Genomic DNA, 20395 nt, shown 5'->3' on the forward strand with positions numbered 1-20395 from the left:
ACCACTTTTGGGGAATAGCATTGAATTGTTTTTCAGCATCTTTGAGATGATCACGTGTTTTTTCCTTCTTTTGTCTATGGAGGTGATGCACTTTATAAATAGATTTCTAATTTATACTTTGCACATTTCGTTAGCTAATCTTTGGTTAGGATGGTTTCATCTCAGTTCATGAATAATAATGTCTCAATATTTTTCTTCATTTTATCTTCCTTATCTAGTTTTGATATCAGGATTAGATTCCATTCATAAAATGAGTTGGATAAAATGACTTTTCTTTCTAGTATCTGAATGATAGAAACAGTTTCTTTGAATGGTTGATAAAACTTGATCATAAATCCATCTGAGTATAGACTTTCTTGTGGGAACAGAAGAAATAATTACATTAAATATTGTATGTTTTCTGTTTCTTATTAAACAGCTCTTTATACTTTTTTAAAAATTTTGTCTTCATTTCATATTTAAAGTCTATTTCCATTTTATTTAACTTTTTAAATTCACTGATTTTTAAGTTACTGGTAGCATTTACTTGTTAATATCACCAGATCACTTGTTACTTCTCTTTTTTCACTTATAGTTACCTTAACTCCTTGTATACTTTTGTCCACTTATACCCCTAACCTACATAAAGCAGATTTCCTGTAGTTCAGTAATCTCACTGTGGGAGGAGGGTATACACAATTTTCATTTCTATGATGTCCTGTATTATCAAAATAATATTGTAAAGCTGTAAATGTTCTATTTCAACATTAATGACTCAAGTTAGAATTAAGGGAAAATATGATATTGAGGACTTCAATGCCTTCAACATTCCAAACACTAAGAGGGTAATGAGAGTCAATATTGATGATCTTCACCCACCTTGACCAGCTTACTTTGTAGCACTTTTTTTTTTTTTTTTTGACAGGCAGAGTGGACAGTGAGAGAGAGAGACAGAGAGAAAGGTCTTCCTTTTGCCGTTGGTTCATCCTCCAATGGCCACCGCGGCCTGTGCGCTGAGGCCTGCGCACCGCGCTGATCCAATGGCAGGAGCCAGGTACTTATCCTGGTCTCCCATGGGGTGCAGGGCCCAAGCACTTGGGCCATTCTCCACTGCACTCCCTGGCCACAGCAGAGAGCTGGCCTGGAAGAGGGGCAACCGGGACAGAATCCGGCGCCCCAACCGGGACTAGAACCCGGTGTGCCGGCACTGCAGGCAAAGGATTAGCTTAGTGAGCCGCGGTGCCAGCCAACTTGGTAGCACTTTAAACGGTGATGCCTTTGTTCAAAGGGTATCCTGGCTCAATCATGTTTTAATCCAAGCCAGTATGGATTTTCTTAAGATTTATTTATTTATTTGAAAGTCAGAGTCACAGAGAGAAAGGGAAAAACAGAGAATGAGAGAGAGAGACAGAGAGAATCTTCCATCTGCTGGTTCATTCCACAAATGGCTGCTAGAGCCCTGACAGGGCCAGGGTAGAGCCAGAAGCCAGGAATTTCACCCATGTCTCCCACATGCGTGCAGGGGCCCAAGTATTTAGGTCACCTTCTATTGCTTTCCAGGGCACATTAGCAGAGAGCTGGATTGGAAGTGTAGCATCTGGTACAGGAACCTGCACCCATAAGAGATACCAACTTCCCAGGTGGTGACTTAATCCACTATACCCCCCAGATGGATATTTTTAAAGTAAGAATGATTCATTCATTTCTAAACATATCTACATAGTGGATGTAAAATACTGTTTAGCAGGCTTGCCAATGTGGTCATGGATTTAAAATTATGGAGATGTGGCAATTTGAAAGCGTGCTTACATATTTTATATTAATTCCAATGTAAGTAATTCAGCATGAATTTTACTTACCTGTGACCCAATCTCAGTACATAATAATTACCTAGTACAGCAATATTTCTTACAAGGGGACCCAGCAAACAAACATTACAGTGTTGGAATTATATGACTCATTAGTACAACTTCCTACTTATCAATTTACAGAAAACATAAGTTGATTTATTTTCTCATTACCTATGAAATGCTTTTTATACTCCTGACTCATCTTCCTTCTTTTCTTTGTGCAAGCAATGAAGTTATAAGTTCTGTGAAGGGATAGCCTGCACATTATAATGCTTCATTGCATAAACAAGGAACAGGAAATGAATTATGAAGAACAAAGTCCTTGTTACACAAGCTTCAATAATCCTTAATTCTAAGCAGAAAAATAGTCATTCAGTTGTATAAGGCCCTAAGAACAAAGTAGCATAATATGCATTTGAATCATCATTGACTACGTTTTCATTTCAGTAGAAAAAGAACTATGCCAAAGATTGTGTGGCAAGTCAGCTTTTAAATAAATAGACAAAATGCATACATATTTCTTTTTAAATATCTAGTAACAGACAAAAATACACAACTTCTGATTTATCCAGTGGTTTTAGGTAAACACCAAGTTAATTCCTGTGTCATTTTATTATAAATGGGATTTGAAAATTTACCTATTAATCTCAAACTTTTTTATATTTTCAAACTGTTTACATATTTCACTGTTGCTTAGGTTTATTTTTGATTAACACATAATGATACATATTTATGGAATACATTGTGATGTTGCAATACATGAATATATTGTGTAATGATCAAAATAGAAAAATCAGCGTATCCATCACCTCAGACATTTAACATTTCTTTATGGCAAAATCAATAAAAATCCTCTTTTCTATGTGTTTGGGAAATTAAAACACATATTATTTTTAGCCAAGATGGAGGACTAGGAAGGGAGTTTATTGCTCTAGTCTAGGGTAAAATAGTTTAAAAAATGTAGACAGAATGCAATCTCAGGGAATAGCTAGGGAGGACAACTGTAGTGGAAACTCCACCCAAGTTAGGGGGACATTGTGGATCTATGTGGAGGGTGTGGATGCACAGCATGAGCACAAACACAACACACGACCCCAGCAGCCAAGAGCCTCCGCAACAGCTTTGGAGAGTAAGATGAGACCAGGCTGCAGCAACCCAAGCCACTGGCAATACTGTGGGGAGAGCCTGGAGTGAGTCCAGCTTGGAGCCCTGTGGGGGACAGTGTAACTGCCAACCCAGAGGGGAAAAGGGGGGCACATTGCACTCTCATGGACCACCCATAAGCAGAGAACATTTAACCAGTAAAAACATAAAGAGAGGGGGAATAAGATGGCACAGTAAGAAGGGAGCTTATTGCTCTAGTCCAGGAAAGACAGTTTTTAAAAAGTGGAGAGAGTGAAGTCTCAGGGCAGAGTTAGGAGAAAATGGCAGGAGAAACTCTAAACAAATTATAGCGACACTGTAGACCCATGTGAAGGGTGTGGACACCCACAACTCAGGACCCCAGCAGACAAGAACCTCCATACCAGCTTTAGAGAGTGATGTGAGACCAAACTGGAGCAGCCTAAGCCACTGGAGATACGGTTGCAAGAAGAACCTAGAGAGAATCCAACTTAGTACACCATGGATGATAGTGTACCTGCCAAACTATAGGAGAAAAAAAAAAAGGAGGCTCACATTTCTCTCTCCCCAATCACCTTGCAACAGCATCCTGTAATAAGCCAATAGACAGTTGGTACCATTTTGGACATAAATGACAGCTGTGCCAGCTTGGGTCAGTGCCCAGCAAACAACTGAGCAACTCAGCAAACTCCTTAGTCTGGTAGGGAGAACTGACAGGGGGCTGGATGCTCATGTCTGTAGGAGGCTTCTGTGCCAGGACTATGGGAGGGCTAACTATGTGTGGCTGGGACTTTGGACAGTCACCATGGGAGACTCTACACGCTCAGGGCTCCCAGGTTACCTGGTGAGGTACATTTCTGGGGAAACTGAGCTTACACTGAGGACTGCTCAGATCCTTTGTGTGGCCCTTGGGGCAGAGTGGATGAATATTATACCCACTGGGGCTACTGCTCAGGCACTGGTTTCTATTGAGTAGAAGAGGTCAGCTGAGCAGAATAAACTTCCCTTCTGAGAGAGAGAGAGAGAGAGAGAGAGATTGATTTACCACACCAAACCTGGGTGTGTCACCTTAGACACTCCCTTCACCCTGGAAAACTGAACAGAGCTCCTGGCCATACCCACCACACACATCTAGCTATTCACTGAACGAAGACACTCCACTAATCTACAGAGGAATAGTACAAAGATAAAAGCTGTCACAGCAAAAATAAAATAAAATAAAATAAAATAAAATAAAATAAAATAAAAGCCAAAGAAGAAACCAAGGAGTATCTCCACAAATGTCAAATAGCAAAAAAAAAAAAAAAACAATTCAATAAATAAGAATAAGGAAGATAACGCAATACCCCCAAAAGAATACAATACTTCAATCCTAGATGGTGAAGATGACGAGACTGAAGAAATGCCAGAAATGGAATTCAAAAAATTGATCACAAGATTACATAGAAGTAATCAGAAGCAAATGCACAAACTAATGAAATCCATAAATGACATGAAAGAAAATTTCTCCCATGATATTGAGACTTTAAAGAGAAATCAAAATGAAATCTTAGATATGAAGAATTAAATAGAACAAATAAAAAGTGCAGTGAAAAGTCTTAACAATAGAGTCAGTGAAGCAGAAGAAAGAGTATTTGATTTAGAAGACAAAGCACAGGAAATTACACAGTCAGACCAAAAACAAGAAGAGGAATTTATAAAACTAAAAAACACTGTTGGGAATCTATAGGATACTATTAAATGATGCAACATCTAAGAGTTCCTGAAGGTGTGGAAAGAGAGCGATGATTAGAAGGCTTTTTTGTTATATTTTTGAAATATAACAGAAAACTTCCCTAATTTGGAGAAAGAAAGAGACATCCAAGTACAGGAAGCACATTAAACTCCTAATAGACATGACCAGGAAAGATCTTCACCACGATACATTGTAATCAAACTCAACACAGTAAAACATAAAGAAAATATTCTAAAATGTGCACGGGAGAAATATCACATTAATTTCAGTGGATCTCCAATCAGACTTATGGACTTCTAGAAACCCTACAGACTAAGAGAGAATAGCGAGATATATTATTTAATCCAAGTCTTAAGAGAAAATACTTTCAACCCAGAATACTATACCCTGCAAAACTCTCTTTTATGAATGAGGATGAAAGAAAGACCTTCCATAACAAACAAAAATTGAAAGAATTTTCAATTTTGTCACCACAAGTCCAGCCCTGCAAAAGATGCTTAAGGACGTGTTATACACAGAAATACAGAAACATGGTCATCGTTATGAATGAATGTAAAGGAAGAAAATCTCCCAGAAAGTACAAAGGAAATATAAAGTGAAAAACAGGAATTTTTTGCATAGTGGCAGGGCAAAGTCATTACTTATCAATAATCTCCTTGAATGTAAATATCCTCAGCCCTCCACTTAAAAGATACAGACTAGATGAATGGATTAAAAATGAAGACCATCTTTCTGCTGCCTACAAGAAACACATCTCATTAACATGCAGATGGAAAGTAGAAGGATGGAAAAAGAGATTCCATGCTACCAGAAAGGAGAAAAGAGTTGGTATAGCCATCCTAATGTCAGACAAAATAGACTTTACCACTAAAACTTTTTTTAAAGAGACAAAGAAGAGCATTATGTAATGATTTTGGGGTCAATTCAACAGGAAGAAGTAACTATTATAAATGTATATGCACTTAATTACAGGGCACATGGCTAGCTTAAAGAAATGTGAAGGGATCTAAAGGGAGACATAGCCTCAAATACAATAGGAATGGGGGATTGCAATACTCCACTTTCAGCAGCGGACAGAACAACCACACAGAAATCAACAAGGAAACAGCAGAGTTAATTGACATTACAGACCAAAAGGACCTAACAGATATCTACAGAACTTTCCATCCTACAGTTGCAGAATACATATTCTTCTCAGCAATGCACAGACCTTTCTGTAGGTTCGACCACATGCTAGGCCATAAAGCAAGTCTCAGCAAGTTCAAAAAAATCGAAAGCATACCAAGCATCTCCTCAGACCATAATGGGGAATGAAGCTGGAAACCAGCAACTCAGGAGTGTCTAGAACATATGCAAACACATAGAGGCTGACCAACATGCTCCTGAGTGAACAGTGGGTCATTGAAGGAATTGAAAAATTTCTGTTAACAAATGAAGACAACAATGCAAAATATCAAAAGTTATGGGATACAGCAAAAGCAGTGTTAAGAGGAAATTTTATAGCAATTTATAGCCTACATCAAGAAATTGGAAAGGCACCAGATAAATGAACTATTAATGCATCTCAAAAACCTAGCAAAACAACAGCAAACCAAACTCAAAACTAGTAGTAGAAAAGAAATAATTCAAATTAGAGAAGAAATAAACAAAATTGAAACAAAAAAATAAAAAATCTCCAAAGAAAAAATTATTTTTGAAAAAATAAACAAAAATTATACACTGCTGGCCCAAGAAATCAAAAAATAAAAATGAGAGAGAGAGAAAAACATATATTGTTAAATATAGTCATCCTACTCTTCAATAGAATCCAGAACTTGTTCCTCCTATCTAATTAGAACATTGTGTCCATTGACTAATCACTCCTCATTTCTCTAACGCCCCTCTTTCTAGTTTTTGATGACAATTATTTTACTCTCAACTTCCTTTAGATTAACTTTTTTAGATTTTTCTGAGCCTGACTAATTTTATCAAACATACATTATGTCCTTTAAGTTCATCTGTTTTCTCACTAATTAAAGTCTTCAGCCTTTTTAATGACTAAATATCATCATGTATGTGTATGTACCACATTTTCTCAAGCCATTCATCTAGTAATAGACATTTATGTTGATTCATATCTTAGCAGTTATGAATAGTGCTGCAGTAAATTTGGGGGTGCAGATGTCTCTTTGAGAGATTGATTCTTTTTCTGTATGTGTATGTGTGTGCGGGATATGTAAACCATGGAATATTACACAGTGGTTAAAAAAATCCTGTCATTTGCAGCATAATGGATGCAACTGGAAAACATTATACTTAGTGGAATAAGCCAGTCCCAAAAAGATATACACATAGAGACACATACGCATATAGAAATGGGATTTTTTGGATCATATGGTGGCTTTATAAATATTTTAAATTATGTTAAACAATTTCACTAGGGTTAAAACTGTGACACAGTGAGTTAAGCCACTGCCTGAAATGCTGGCATCCCACAATGGAACTCTGTTTAAAGGCCAATGATATCCACTCTCTGCTAATTTGCCTAGGAAAGCAGCAGATGATAATCCAGGTATTTGGACCTCTGCCACACTTGTGGAAGACCTGGATAGAGCACAGCCATTGCAGGTATTTGCAGGGTGAACCAGCTGATGGAAGATTCTTTCTCTCTATCTTTCAAATAAATGAAAGGAATCTTTACAAAGAAATTTCATTCTAACAGCTTTAGAAACTGTTGGGAAATATACATATTCCTTCAAAAAGGATTTAGAAAACCAACATACAAAAATTTTTTTACTGCTCTGTTTAAGAAAAAAAATGAAAATATAATACCTAGTAAGAACAAGAAAAGGCCATAAAAATTTAGTTCTAATGAATAAACATTAAAAAACTCTAAAAGGACTATAAAGCAAATCAAATCCAGAAATCTTTCTTTTTTGTGTATCTTTTCTGTTATTGAAATTTTTACTTTTTTATGCTTTTGTGATGGTCCTTATTATTATCATTTCACTTTTCTGAGTGTATTTTTCTTTGCTATCAACTCATTCTTTCCTGTGTTGAAATGTGTTAACTGAAATATATCATTAATCAAATGGAGAGTCACATAAAAGTCATTTGATATTTGACTCTTGTCAGTTTTATAATTCTCTTTGTTCTATATTTTTGAACAGTTTGACCAAAATATTGCTTGGAGAGAATGTTTTTGGTTGACTCTATTAGAGGTCCCTTAGTCTTCCTGGATTTCCACTTTTTCCCCAAGATTTGGACAGTTTTCATCAACTATTTCATCAAATAGGTTTTTCTTTCCTTTTCTCTTCTCCCTTCAGAACACCCATAATGCAAAATTTTCTCATTTAATAGTGTTCTATAAGTTTTTAAAATTTTCATTAGTTTTTAAACATTTTTTCTTTTTGATGATCTGATTTCTTTTTAATTTATTTATTTGCTTGTTTGTATTTAAAGATTTAATTATTTATTTGAAAGAATGACAGATACAAAGTTGGAGATGGAGATGGAGATGGAGATGGGGAGAGAGAGAGATCTTCTATCCACCGAATCAGTCCCCAGAGGCTGCAACAATCAGGGCTGGGCCAGGCTGAAGCCAGGAGCCAGAGGTTTCTTCTAGGTTTCCCATCAGGTGGCAGGGGCCCAAGCAATTGGGCCATCTCCTGTTGTGTTCCCAGGTGCATTAGCAGGGAGCTGGATTGAAATAGGAAAAGCCAGACCTCAAACCAGGCCTCCAATATGGGCTGATAGTCCAAGTGGGTGGCTTATCTTGCCTTATCTTGACACAATGTCCGCCCCTATTGATGTTTATTTATTTAAATGATAGAAAAACAAAGACAGATATTTGGGAGTGGGACACCCAAGTGAGCACAAATCTTTGTCTTAGAACTCAGTACCATGCTGATAAAACCTTTTCCTAGGTATATTCTATCCCTAGGCCAGTGTATAAGAATGAAGCCTTTTGATCTGTCACACTTAAAAGTGGAGGCCTTGAACCTAGTTGACCTCACTCATGTTCTGGCCAACCCCAGCTGTGGCTAATGCAATGGTCAGGGGCCATGGGTGCATCCCAGCAGCAGGCAACCCATAGCAACATGAGCCTTGGTCCTACTCCCAGGGACTAGGGAATGTTCAATGCAGTACTCTGCATTGAATAGGAAAGTTGTAGATTCTTTACAAGGTCTATCAGTGTCATGTTGGTGACCAAAGTCCTACCTACTCTATAATCTCCTCTCACCCCAAGTAGCAAAGCACAAAGAAATTGGGTGTTTATTTGGGGGGGGGGGGGCGGGGAAGAAGATGGATGTCAAGTCATTGTATAGGAATGAGATACTGACCCTCCCATGGTGAGGCCAGTGACTGTGGAAAAGAAATCAGAGCCCAGTGTGACCACAGATGAAGGTGGTGATGGATGACCCTTTTTAGACATGTTCCTAATTCATTCCAAACAGCTCAGCAACTATAGATTTAGTACAAGTCTGGGATGAGGCAATTTCTAGTGCTAAAACAGTGGCAACACACCAATAGTAGGCTTGCAGCAAATCTCGAACTAGCACATCACCTAGGGCTGAAATATGAAAGTGTCAATAGGCTTAGAGAAAATATTGCAACTACTCAGAATTTCTAAAAGATAATCAGAAAAAAAGCCAATTTACAAAGAATGTAAAAAAAAAAAACACCTCACCTTTCAAAATGCAGATGATGTTGTACATCAAACAGCATCAAGAATTTTCAAGAAACAATCACCTCAAAAAATAAGCAAAATATGGTCCCAGAAACTGACCAGATAGCAAATGATATCTGCAAATTCTTGGAGAATTAAAAATAGTTATTTTCAAGTCACTCATTGAACTTGATTAAACAGAAAAATGTTTTAATACTCTAACAGAAAAGATTTAACAAAGAGATGAAAATAATTTTAAAAATCAAACATAAATCATTGAAGTAAAATTACATTAAACTATGTTAAGAACATTACGGAAGACATAAACATCAAAATGGATAAAACACAAGAAAGAATTCATGAATTTTAAGACAGACTATTTGAAAATACAAGATCAGAGGAGAAAAAAAGGAAAAAAGAAGGACGAATAAAGATTATAGAACAAGGATATTTTTAAAGGGGCAAAAAAGCAAGTTATTGGGAATCCCAAAAGACTACAAAGACCAAAATGATAGAAAACAAATCCAAATGTGTAATAATAACTAACTAAGCTAACCTAGAAGAAGATACAGCTCTCTTAGTACAGAAGCACTTGAGGTCCTAAGTCAGATTCAAATCAACCAGGTGTACCCCAAGACATGTTATAATCAAGCTTTCCAAGTTTGATTATAAAGAAAGGATTCTCAATAATTGGGGGGGAGGAGGCGGGGAGCGGTGCTGTGGCAGAGTAGGTTAATCCTCCTCCTGCAGTGCTGGCATCCCATACAGGCGTCAGTTCTAATCCCCGCTGCTCCTCTTCCAATCCAGCTCTCTGCTATGGCCTTGGGAAAGCAGTAAGAGATGACCCAAGTGCTTGGATCTCTGAACCCACGTGGGAGACCTCAAGGAAGCTCCTGGTTCCTGGCTCTGGCCGTTGAGGTCAACTGGGGAGTGAACCAGTGGATGGAAAAGGAAGACTTTTTCTCTCTCTCCCTCTCACTGTCTGTAACTCTACCTCTCAAATAAATAAATAAATAAATAATCTTAAAAAATGCAAGGGGAATTCAAATAGGAATCTGACAGGAAACATCTCATCAGACTTCAGAATTCTTGGTGCAAATCTTACCCATGAGAGAGGGAGATGAGACTTTCATGCTTTGAAGGAACAAAAAGAACTGCCAGCAAACAATGCTGTATTCAGCAAAGTTATTATACAGATATGAATGAGAGATATTTTCCAAATAATGAAAGCAAAGAATATCTAGCACCACCAAATCTCTCATAAAAGAAATGCTAAAGAATATTTATCAAACTGAAAAAAAATATGTTAAAGAGTAATAAGAAAAATTAGAAAGTAGAAAACTCACTGGTAAGAGCAGCTATACAAACAGTTTCAGAATTGTTAATATTGTAAATATAATTCTTAAATCATTCATATTTTAGTATAAAGACAAAATAAAAAAGTTAAAGATAATAGCTATATAATGCATTAAAAGACAGGAAATATAGAAAGATGTGAAATGGGACAATATTCAAAATCTGAGTAGGAAGTAAGTACAAGTCTAGAGCTATTTTATTAATGTTTAATATTTATCATTTCATTTCTATATTTATAATAAATATTAATTTGTACTTATTTTTAAAAATTCTTATGAATACAAAAATTATTCTGTAAGCCTCTTGAAAACTATAGAACAAAAATATATGACACACCAAAAATAATAAAGAAGGAACCAAAACACAGGACCAGAGAAAACCAGTTAACCACAAAGGAAATGATTAGAGAGAAAGAGAAAAAAAGGAGCTACAAAGAAGCTAGAAAACAAGTATTAAGATGATGGTGTAGGGGCCAGAGAAGTGGCATGGTACATTAAGCCTCCACCTGCAGGGCCGGCATTCTATATGGGCAAGTTTGTGTCTAGGCTGCTCCACTTCCCATGCACCTCCCCACCAATGGCCTGAGAAAGTAGTGCAAGGTGGCCCAAGCAGTTAAGCCCTGGCACCCACATGGGAAACTTGAAGGAAACTCCTGGTTCCTGACTTTGGATTGGCCCAGTTCTGGAGTGAACCAGTAGATTGAAGACCGACCTCTCTCTCTCTCTCTCTCTCTCTCTGTCACTCCCTCTCTCTATGATCCTGCCTCTCAAGTAAGTAAATAAGCCTTTAAAAAAATAAAAATGGCAGTGTTAAGACCTTACCTATCAATAATTACCTTAAATATAAATGGATTAAATTATCCAGTTAAAAGATTTACAGTGAGTATATGAATCAGAAAACAAAATCCAACTATATTCTGCTTACAATTTGAAAGATCAATACAAAAAGAATGATTTCTTTGAAAGAATAAATAAAAGTGACAAACTATTAGTTCAAATAAATAGGAAAAAGAGAAAGACTCACAAAGAAATCAAAGATGAAATGGGAGATAAAACAAATGACACCACTGAAATATACAGAATATTGAGAGGTTATTATGAATAACTATATACCAACAAATTTGACAACCTTTAATAAGTAGAGAAGTTCTTGGACATTTATACCTTGCCACAATAGAATCAAGAGGAATTACAGCACACAAGCTGAATCGATGGTGAGTAATCAAATTGAATAATACAAATTCATCTATCAATGAAAAGACCCAGAGCTAATAACTTCACTGCTGTATTCTACCAAATATTTAAAGATTAACATCAACTCTTGTTAAATTATTTCAACAAGTAGAATACAGAAATCTTCCAAATTCATTATTTGAGGCTAGCATTGCTCTGAAACAAAACCAAAGAAGAAAAGACAAAAATGAAAGTTATGGGACGATACTTTCCATTAATATAGATGTAAAATACACAATAAAATATTATCAAACCAAACACAACAACATACTAAAGAGATTACACACCATAATCAAGTGAAATTCTTCCAGGATGCAAGGATGGTTAAATGTGCATACATTTATAAACGTGATCTACCATTTAAACGGAATAAAGGACAGAACTACATGATTGTCTCAGTAGATGTATGAAGGGCACTAGATAAAACTTAACATCCTATTTCTCATAGTGTCCATTTCATTTCAACAGGTATCCTTTTAGGTGCTCAGTTAGTTGTCACCGATCAGGGAGAACATATGATATTTGTCCCTTTGGGACTGGCTTAATTCACTCAGCATGATGTTTTCCAGATTCCTCCATTTTGTTGCAAATGACCGGATTTCATTGTTTTTGACTGCTGTATAGTATTCTATAGAGTACATGTCCCAAAATTTCTTTATCCAGTCTACTGTTGATGGGCATTTAGATTGATTCCAGGTCTTAGCTATTATGAATTGAGCTGCAATAAACATTAAGGTGCAGACCGCTTTTTTGTTTGCCAATTTAATTTCCTTTGGGTAAATTCCAAGGAGTGGGATGGCTGGGTTGTATGGTAGGGTTATATTCAGGTTTCTGAGGAATCTTCAGACTGACTTCCATAGTGGCTTAACCAGTTTGCATTCCCAGCAACAGTGGGTTAGTGTCCCTGTTTTCCCACATCCTCTCCAGCATCTATTGTTGGTAGATTTCTGAATGTGAGCCATTCTCACCGGGGTGAGGTGAAACCTCATTGTGGTTTTGATTTGCATTTCCCTGATTGCTAGTGAACTTGAACATTTTTTCATGTGTCTGTTGGCCCTTTGGATTTCCTCTTTTAAAAAATGTCTGTTGAGGTCCTTGGCCCATCTCTTGAGTCGGTTGTTAGTTTTGTTGTTGTGGAGTTTCTTGATCTCTTTGCAGATTCTGGTTATTAATCCTTTGTCTGTAGCATAGTTTGCAAATATTTTTTCCCATTCTGTCGGTTGCCTCTTCACTAGTCTGACTGTTTCTTTTGCAGTACAGAAACTTCTCAATTTGATGCAATCCCAATAGTTAATTTTGGCTTTGACTGCCTGCGCCTCCAGGGTCTTTTCCAAGAAGTCTTTGCCGGTGCCAATATCTTGCAGGGATTCTCCAATGTTCTCTAATAATTTGATGGTGTCAGGTCGTAGATTTAGGTCTTTAATCCATGCTGAGTGGATTTTTGTGTAAGGTGTAAGATAGGGGTCTTGCTTCATGTTTCTGCACGTGGAAATCCAGTTTTCCCAGCACCATTTATTGAATAGACTGTCCCTGTTCCAGGTATTGGTTTTGGATCCTTGATCAAATATAAGTTGGCTGTAGATGTTTGGGTTGATTTCTGGTGTTTCTATTCTGTTCCATTGGTCTATCCATCTGTTTCTGTACCAGTACCATGCTGTTTTGATTACAACTGCCCTGTAGTATGTCCTGAAATCTGGTACTGTGATGCCCCCGGCTTTGTTTTTGTTGTACAAAATTGCTTTAGCTATTCAAGGTCTCCTGTGTCTCCATATGAATTTCAGCATCATTTTTTCTAGATCTGAGAAGAATGTCTTTGCTATCTTGATTGGGATTGCATTGAATCTATAAATTGCTTTTGGGAGAATGGACATTTTGATGATGTTGATTCTTCCAATCCATGAGCATGGAAGATTTTTCCATTTTTTGACTGTTGATGAACAACTTAATACTTTATCCCTCCTAGTATATTTTTTTGTTTGTTCTACTTAATACTATTGGTTAAATTCTGTAATTAATACACAGTTATTCTTAAGTGTTGATAGCTAACTGAAAAAATGATCCCTGTTAAATATAAGAGTGGGAATAAGAGAGGGAAGAGATGTACAATTTGGGACATGCTCAAGCTGACTTGCCCCAAACGGTAGAGTTAGAAACATACCAGGGGATTCCAATTCAATCCCATCAAGGTGGCATGTACAAATGCCATCTTACTAGTCCAAGTTATCAATTTCTGTTCACAATTGATCAATGATAGAACTAAGAGTCAAAGGGATCACAAAAACAAGACTAGTGTCTGCAAATACTAACCAATAGAATAAAAAAGGGAGAGAACGATACAACATGGGAAGCGAGATACACAGCAGACTCATGGAATGGCAGATGTCCTAAACAGCACTCTGGCCTCAGAATCAGCCCTTAAGGCATGTGGATCCAGCTGAAAAGCCCATGAGAGTATTTCAGGTATGGAAAGCCAAGACACTCTGGCAAAAAAAGAGAAAATGACCTAAATGAAAGATCTCCGCGAGTGAGATCCCAGTGGAAAGAAGGGGTCATCAAAGAAGGAGGTAGCTTTCTCTGATGGGAGGAAAGAACTTCCACTTTGACTATGACTTTGTCTAAATATCATCAGAGTTGGTGAACTCAAAAGGCTTCCATAGTCTTGGCAGCTCATGACAAGAGCCTAGGATGATTACTGGTGCCATAAACAAGAGTGTCAATTTGTTAAGTCAACAACAGGAGTCACTGTGCATTTACTCCTCATGTAGGATCTCTGTCCTTAATGTGCTGTACATTGTGATTTAATGCTATAACTAGTACTCAAACAGTGCTTTACACTTTGTGTTTCTATGTGGGTGCAAACTGTTGAAATCTTTACTTAATGTATACTAAACTGATCTTCTGTATATAAAGAGAATTGAAAATCTTGATGTGAATGGAAGGGGAGAGGGAGCGGGAAAGGGGAGGGTTGTGGGTGGGAGGGAAGTTATGGGGGGGGGAGCCATTGTAATCCATAAGCTGTACTTTGGAAATTTATATTCATTAAATAAAAGTTTAAAAAAAAACTTAACATCCCTTCATGAAATTCATGAATGAATTTTGAACAAATTAAGTGTAGGAGGAGTTAACAAAATAAATGCCATTTATAGCATGTCCACAGCTTATACCATACTGAATGGAAAAAGCTCAAGTCTCTCTTTGTAAGATCTCAAATAAGACAACATGCCCACTTTTTATTCAACATTACACTGTAAATCTTAGATAAGGAAAAGAAGTAAAATGCAAGTCAAATTGTCAGTGTCTGCAGATGACATGACCTTACATATAGAAAATATCAAAGACTACCAGAGTATATTAGAACTAATAGTCAATCAAAGATTCAGGATACCAAGTAAACACGTAACACTCAGAAGCATTATTTTGTACCAATACTGAATTATCTGTAGAAGAAATGAAAAAAGTAATCTTTTTTCTTATAGTTAATACAAAAATAAAATACCAAGGAACAAATTTAACCAATGAGACAAAAACTATCTGAAATGGAAATTATAAAACATCAATTCAAGAAATTGAAAATAAAACAAAGAAATGGAAAGGCATTCTGTGTTCATGGACTGGAAGAATTAGTATTGTTAAAATCCATACTACCCGAAATAATATACAAATTCAACTCAGTCCTACCAAACTGCCGTGTTTGTCAAAGCTAGAAAAACAATCTTAATATTTGTATGGCACCCTGCTACACACACGCACATGCACACACACACCCACACAATAACAAAAGCATTTTGAGCATAAAGAACCAAGCAGGAGGCATTATGTTATGCAACTTTAAAATATAGTGCAAACTGTTGAAATTTTTACTTAGTATAGAATTCATCTTCTATATAAAAAGATAATTAAAAATTAATGTTAATGAAGAATGGGATGGGAGAGGGAGTAGGAGGTGGGATGGTTTGCGGGTGGGAGGGTGGGTATGGAGGGAAGAACCACTATAATGCAAAAGTTGTACTTACGAAATTTATATTTATTAAATAAAAACTGTCTATTAAAAATGAAAAAAATAAAATAAAATATAGCACAAACTACAGGAATTCAAATGACATAATTTGGCATAAAAACAGACATATAAGTGAATGGAAAAATACAGACTTTTGAAGTAAATCTGCATCTGTAGCCAACTGATCTTTGACAAAAGTGCTAAGAACACATCATGTAGAGAGATAGTCTTTTCAAAAAATGGTGCTGAATATTCACATGACAGAAAGAAAGAAAGAAAGAAAGAAAGAAAGAAAGAAAGAAAGAAAGAAACTAAATCTTCCTCCTCCCCCCAATCTTTTATCATGTATAAAAATCAAATCAAAGTGGATTAAAGAACCATATGTAATACTTGAAACTATGAAACTACTAGAATAAAACATAAACACACACCCTGAAACATCAGAATGGGTAAGGAAGTTTTAGATAAAAAGCCAACAGCACAAAAAAAATAGAAAAATATGGCTTCATCAAACTTAAAGACTCCTATGGAACAAAGGGAAAACATCAGCAAAGAGACAATCTACAGAAATCAAAAAACTATTTTCAAACTGTATATCCCAATAGTTAATGACCATGATACACAAGGAACTCAATTCAGTATCAAAAATAAATAATGCATTTAAAAATGGCCAATAAATATAACTAGATCTTTTTAAAAGTAAGACATAAATATGGCCAACTGATACATGAAACAAAAGTTCAGTATCACGAATCATCAGAATATCAATGAATATCAAAACCATAATGAGATATCACCTCAGTCTAGCTAGATTGACTACTATCAAAATAATAAAAGATAGCAAGTGCTGACAAAGATATAAATGAAGAATAACTGTGGCACACTCAGTAGGGATAGAAATTAGTACAGCCATTGTGAAGAACAGTATGGTAGTTCCTCAAAAAATTAAAAATAGAATGATCATATGATCCAGCAATGTCATTAATAGTTACATATCCAGAAAAAAATTAAATAAATGTTAAAGAGACATCTTCATTCCCATGTTTATTGCAACACTAATCACAATAGCCAAGAAATGGAAACAATCTTAATGTCTATTCATTGAAAAATAAAGAAAATATTTCATATATATGTATAATGGAATTCTATTTGGCCACAAATAAGAAGGAATCCTGTCACATGTATCAATATAGATGAAACAGGAGGTTAATATAAGTGAAATAAGCCAGATGCAGAAAGATAAGTTATGCATGCATGATCCCATTTATATGTGAGGAATCTAAAAAAAGTTGGTCTCATGGATGTTGAGAATGCAGTGGTAGTTAAGACTGAGAGAGTAGGGGAAAGAAAAGAATGGGGAAAGGTTGATTAATGGGTACTAAGAGTCAGATAATAGTAATAAGTTCTCTGTTCTGTTGTACACCCCAGTGACTGTAGATGATGAAAATGTGCTCTATGTGTGTGTGTATTAAACTAGAAAAAAGGACTTTGAATGTTTTCACCATAAAGAAATGATGTTTGAGTAGGTATGTTTATTCAGACTTGGAGATTACACTTTGTATGCATGTATCAAAACATCACGTGGTGCCACATACAGTGAACAATTTTTATGTATCAGATAATTTTTTTAAAAAATGAAAAGACTAACTAAAAACGTAGGCCACAGACTGCCTTGCCAGTTTTTCATAAATACCTTTCAGGTATCTGAAAGGGAAGTTGAAGGTGATGATTTTAAAGCAGTTTTCAACTTGAGATTCAACCTCTGGATTTTTCTTGTAAAATAAATGATTCACTTGGGAGAATGGGCAATGATTTTTACTGAGAGAAAAATGCATTTGATCAGTTGTTTAACAAGAACTTCAGTATCCTATATTTATGTGTTTGACTCAGTTTATAATAGATGAAAGCATGCTTTTCACAAACAAATGACATCATAGGTCCCCTCCTGTAGAGCTTACTGAGGACATTCCAGTAGAGACATAATCCCTTTTGTGCATCTGAAATGAAAATGAATCCTATACAAAAATAGAGCCAGCTGAGTGGGTCTATGTAGCCCATTATGATTAGTAGTTTGCATTATAGAACTCTATGCTCTGCTCTGCAATAGGTAAATTGTGCTAAATAAAGATTAGCATTGCTCCTCTGTAATAATTGCATTCTACAAAATGCCTACTGGCCAGCAAGTAGATGGAGTGAGAGGAGATTTAGATTCATATAAAAGAAAGTTTATTTTTGAATACAAGGCAAAGTTAAAATCAGTACCATCCATTAAAACTCAATTCATCCTGGATATTAGAAAAATAAAAAGCGTAAATAAATGAAGCAGATGTTGGCAATGTGAGTAGGTCACAAAGCTGCTCAACCTTAATAACCAAAATTCAAAAGGCAGATGGCAGAAGCCTCAACAAAACAGAGGATAGTCTCCAAGATTGGGAGCATTTCTATGCAGATTGGTAAAATGTCCTTTTGACAAAGGAAACGCTCCTTCACCACTTGAAATCCATTTTTTAAATATTTGGAGTACATTTTCATTTTCTATCAAGTCTTGTTAACTCAACAATACACTAAGGTCAAGATAAAATCTGGTAGGAACTTCAGACTTCAAAACTAAGAAAAATCCAGAAGGAAACTCGTTGACTTCTTTATGTCCTCTCTTTAAAATAAACAAATCCTGTTATAGAAATGTTACCCACCTGCCTCCTGTGTCTCTATGCCCACCCCAATCCTCATCACCAGTTAGGTCCTGATTTGATAAAATCAAATAGTACTTAAAAGCATTCTATGGTTGCCTATTGAGTGTCATGTGAGGGGCATTTTGCTTATTAAAATACAATTCCAAGTTGTCCTTTCACACTTAATTCTTGCTGCCTCCTCCAGTTTCTGTGATTGGACTTTGTTTGTAAGCTCCTCTCCCACTCTTGTTTCTAAGCCTCTCCCGTATGGGAATTCCCACGTTTCTCAGCCTACTCCCATTGCCCCAGGAAGCAAAGACAAACCAGACACTTAATTGAGGCTCAACATGAGAAAGTTCAGATGATGTTCAAATAGGAACTTGTTATTCTAGATAAGTCAGTAACAGACAGTTAATTTGGTCAATGTAACGAGGCATAAATCCATTCATTTGGGGCAGGCCTTTGGTACAGCAGTTAAGTCTTCACTTAGGATATCCATGTTCCATGTTGGAATATCTGGTTGGAGTCCTGTCTTGTCTGCTTCTGATACACCTTCCTGCTAATGTGAGTCCTGGGAAACCTCCGATGATGGCTCGAGTGTTTGGGTGGATGGATTTCCAGACTCCCAGCTCCAGTGTGGCCCAGACCTGGCTGTTACTGCTCTGGGGGAGTGAATCAGCAGTTGGAAGATTTATTCTTCTTAAAAAGTAAATTACATTAAGCAATTCAATAAATACTATTTATTCAATGAATACTATTATGTGCAGGACACTTTTATACACTAATGATACAGAAATAAAAATTCCTGCCTTTATGGATTCCCAGTGAAAGAAATATACAGTAACCAAAATAATGAGCAAAAATTCCTAATGTTTATTTCTTAAGATGAGAAATAAGGCCTAAAGGAATATCAGAAACATCTAAGGTATAGGCATATTGAAATATTAGTGTCACTTGAGCAAGCCTTGTTGCAAATATGACCTTTGAGAAAACACCAGAATGAACTGAAGAATTCAGCATGCTGATGTACTCCCTAGAACATGCTAGAGAAAAACAACCATGCCTTGAGTGGCAGAGTGCCTGGCGTGCTCCAGAAACATCCTAGATGCTAATAGAATTGTAAAAGACAAAACAACAGAGAATACTTGGAACTGGGGGCATTTACTATCTGAGAAGCTAAAGCTAAGAAGTAGGTAGTTTGATGGGAAAGCTGTGATCTAGGAAGCAATAGCCATTGTGTTTGCTTTTTGATCTTTAGAAATAACCGCTATGCACCGTAATTTTGTTTACTGCCTTAGTTATTGTTTATCACTGTCTATGTATTTGCCTCTCTGCCTCTTCCATTGTATAGTCCAGTCAATCAGAAAATTCACTTTTTAAATTAGCTGTTTGAAAAGCAGAGTGACAAAGATATAAACAGAGATCTTGCATCCACTGTTTCACTTCCCAAATGCCCACAACACCCAAATGCCCACAACAGTGAGATCAGTGCCAGGCCAAAATCAAGAGCCAGGAACTCAATCCGGGTGTCCCAGATGAGTGGCAGTAGTCCAGCACCTGAACCATCACCTCTGTCTCCCGAGTTGCCACTAAGCAGGAAGCTGGCTTGGAAGCAGAGTATCTGGGACCTGACATGGCACTCTGGTATGTGAAGGTAACATTCCAAGTGAAGGCCACAACACACACCCCAGTAGATACACTTCTGCCTTGACAGACAGCTCCACTCTCCAGCTGATAAGCTATGTGGAAAGGATTTAGAACATTCCTTTCCTCTTCTCAGAACATACTTCAAAGAAATCAAGAA

Source organism: Oryctolagus cuniculus, chromosome 2, assembly GCF_964237555.1.
Source record: "Oryctolagus cuniculus chromosome 2, mOryCun1.1, whole genome shotgun sequence".
Lineage (NCBI taxonomy): Eukaryota > Metazoa > Chordata > Mammalia > Lagomorpha > Leporidae > Oryctolagus > Oryctolagus cuniculus.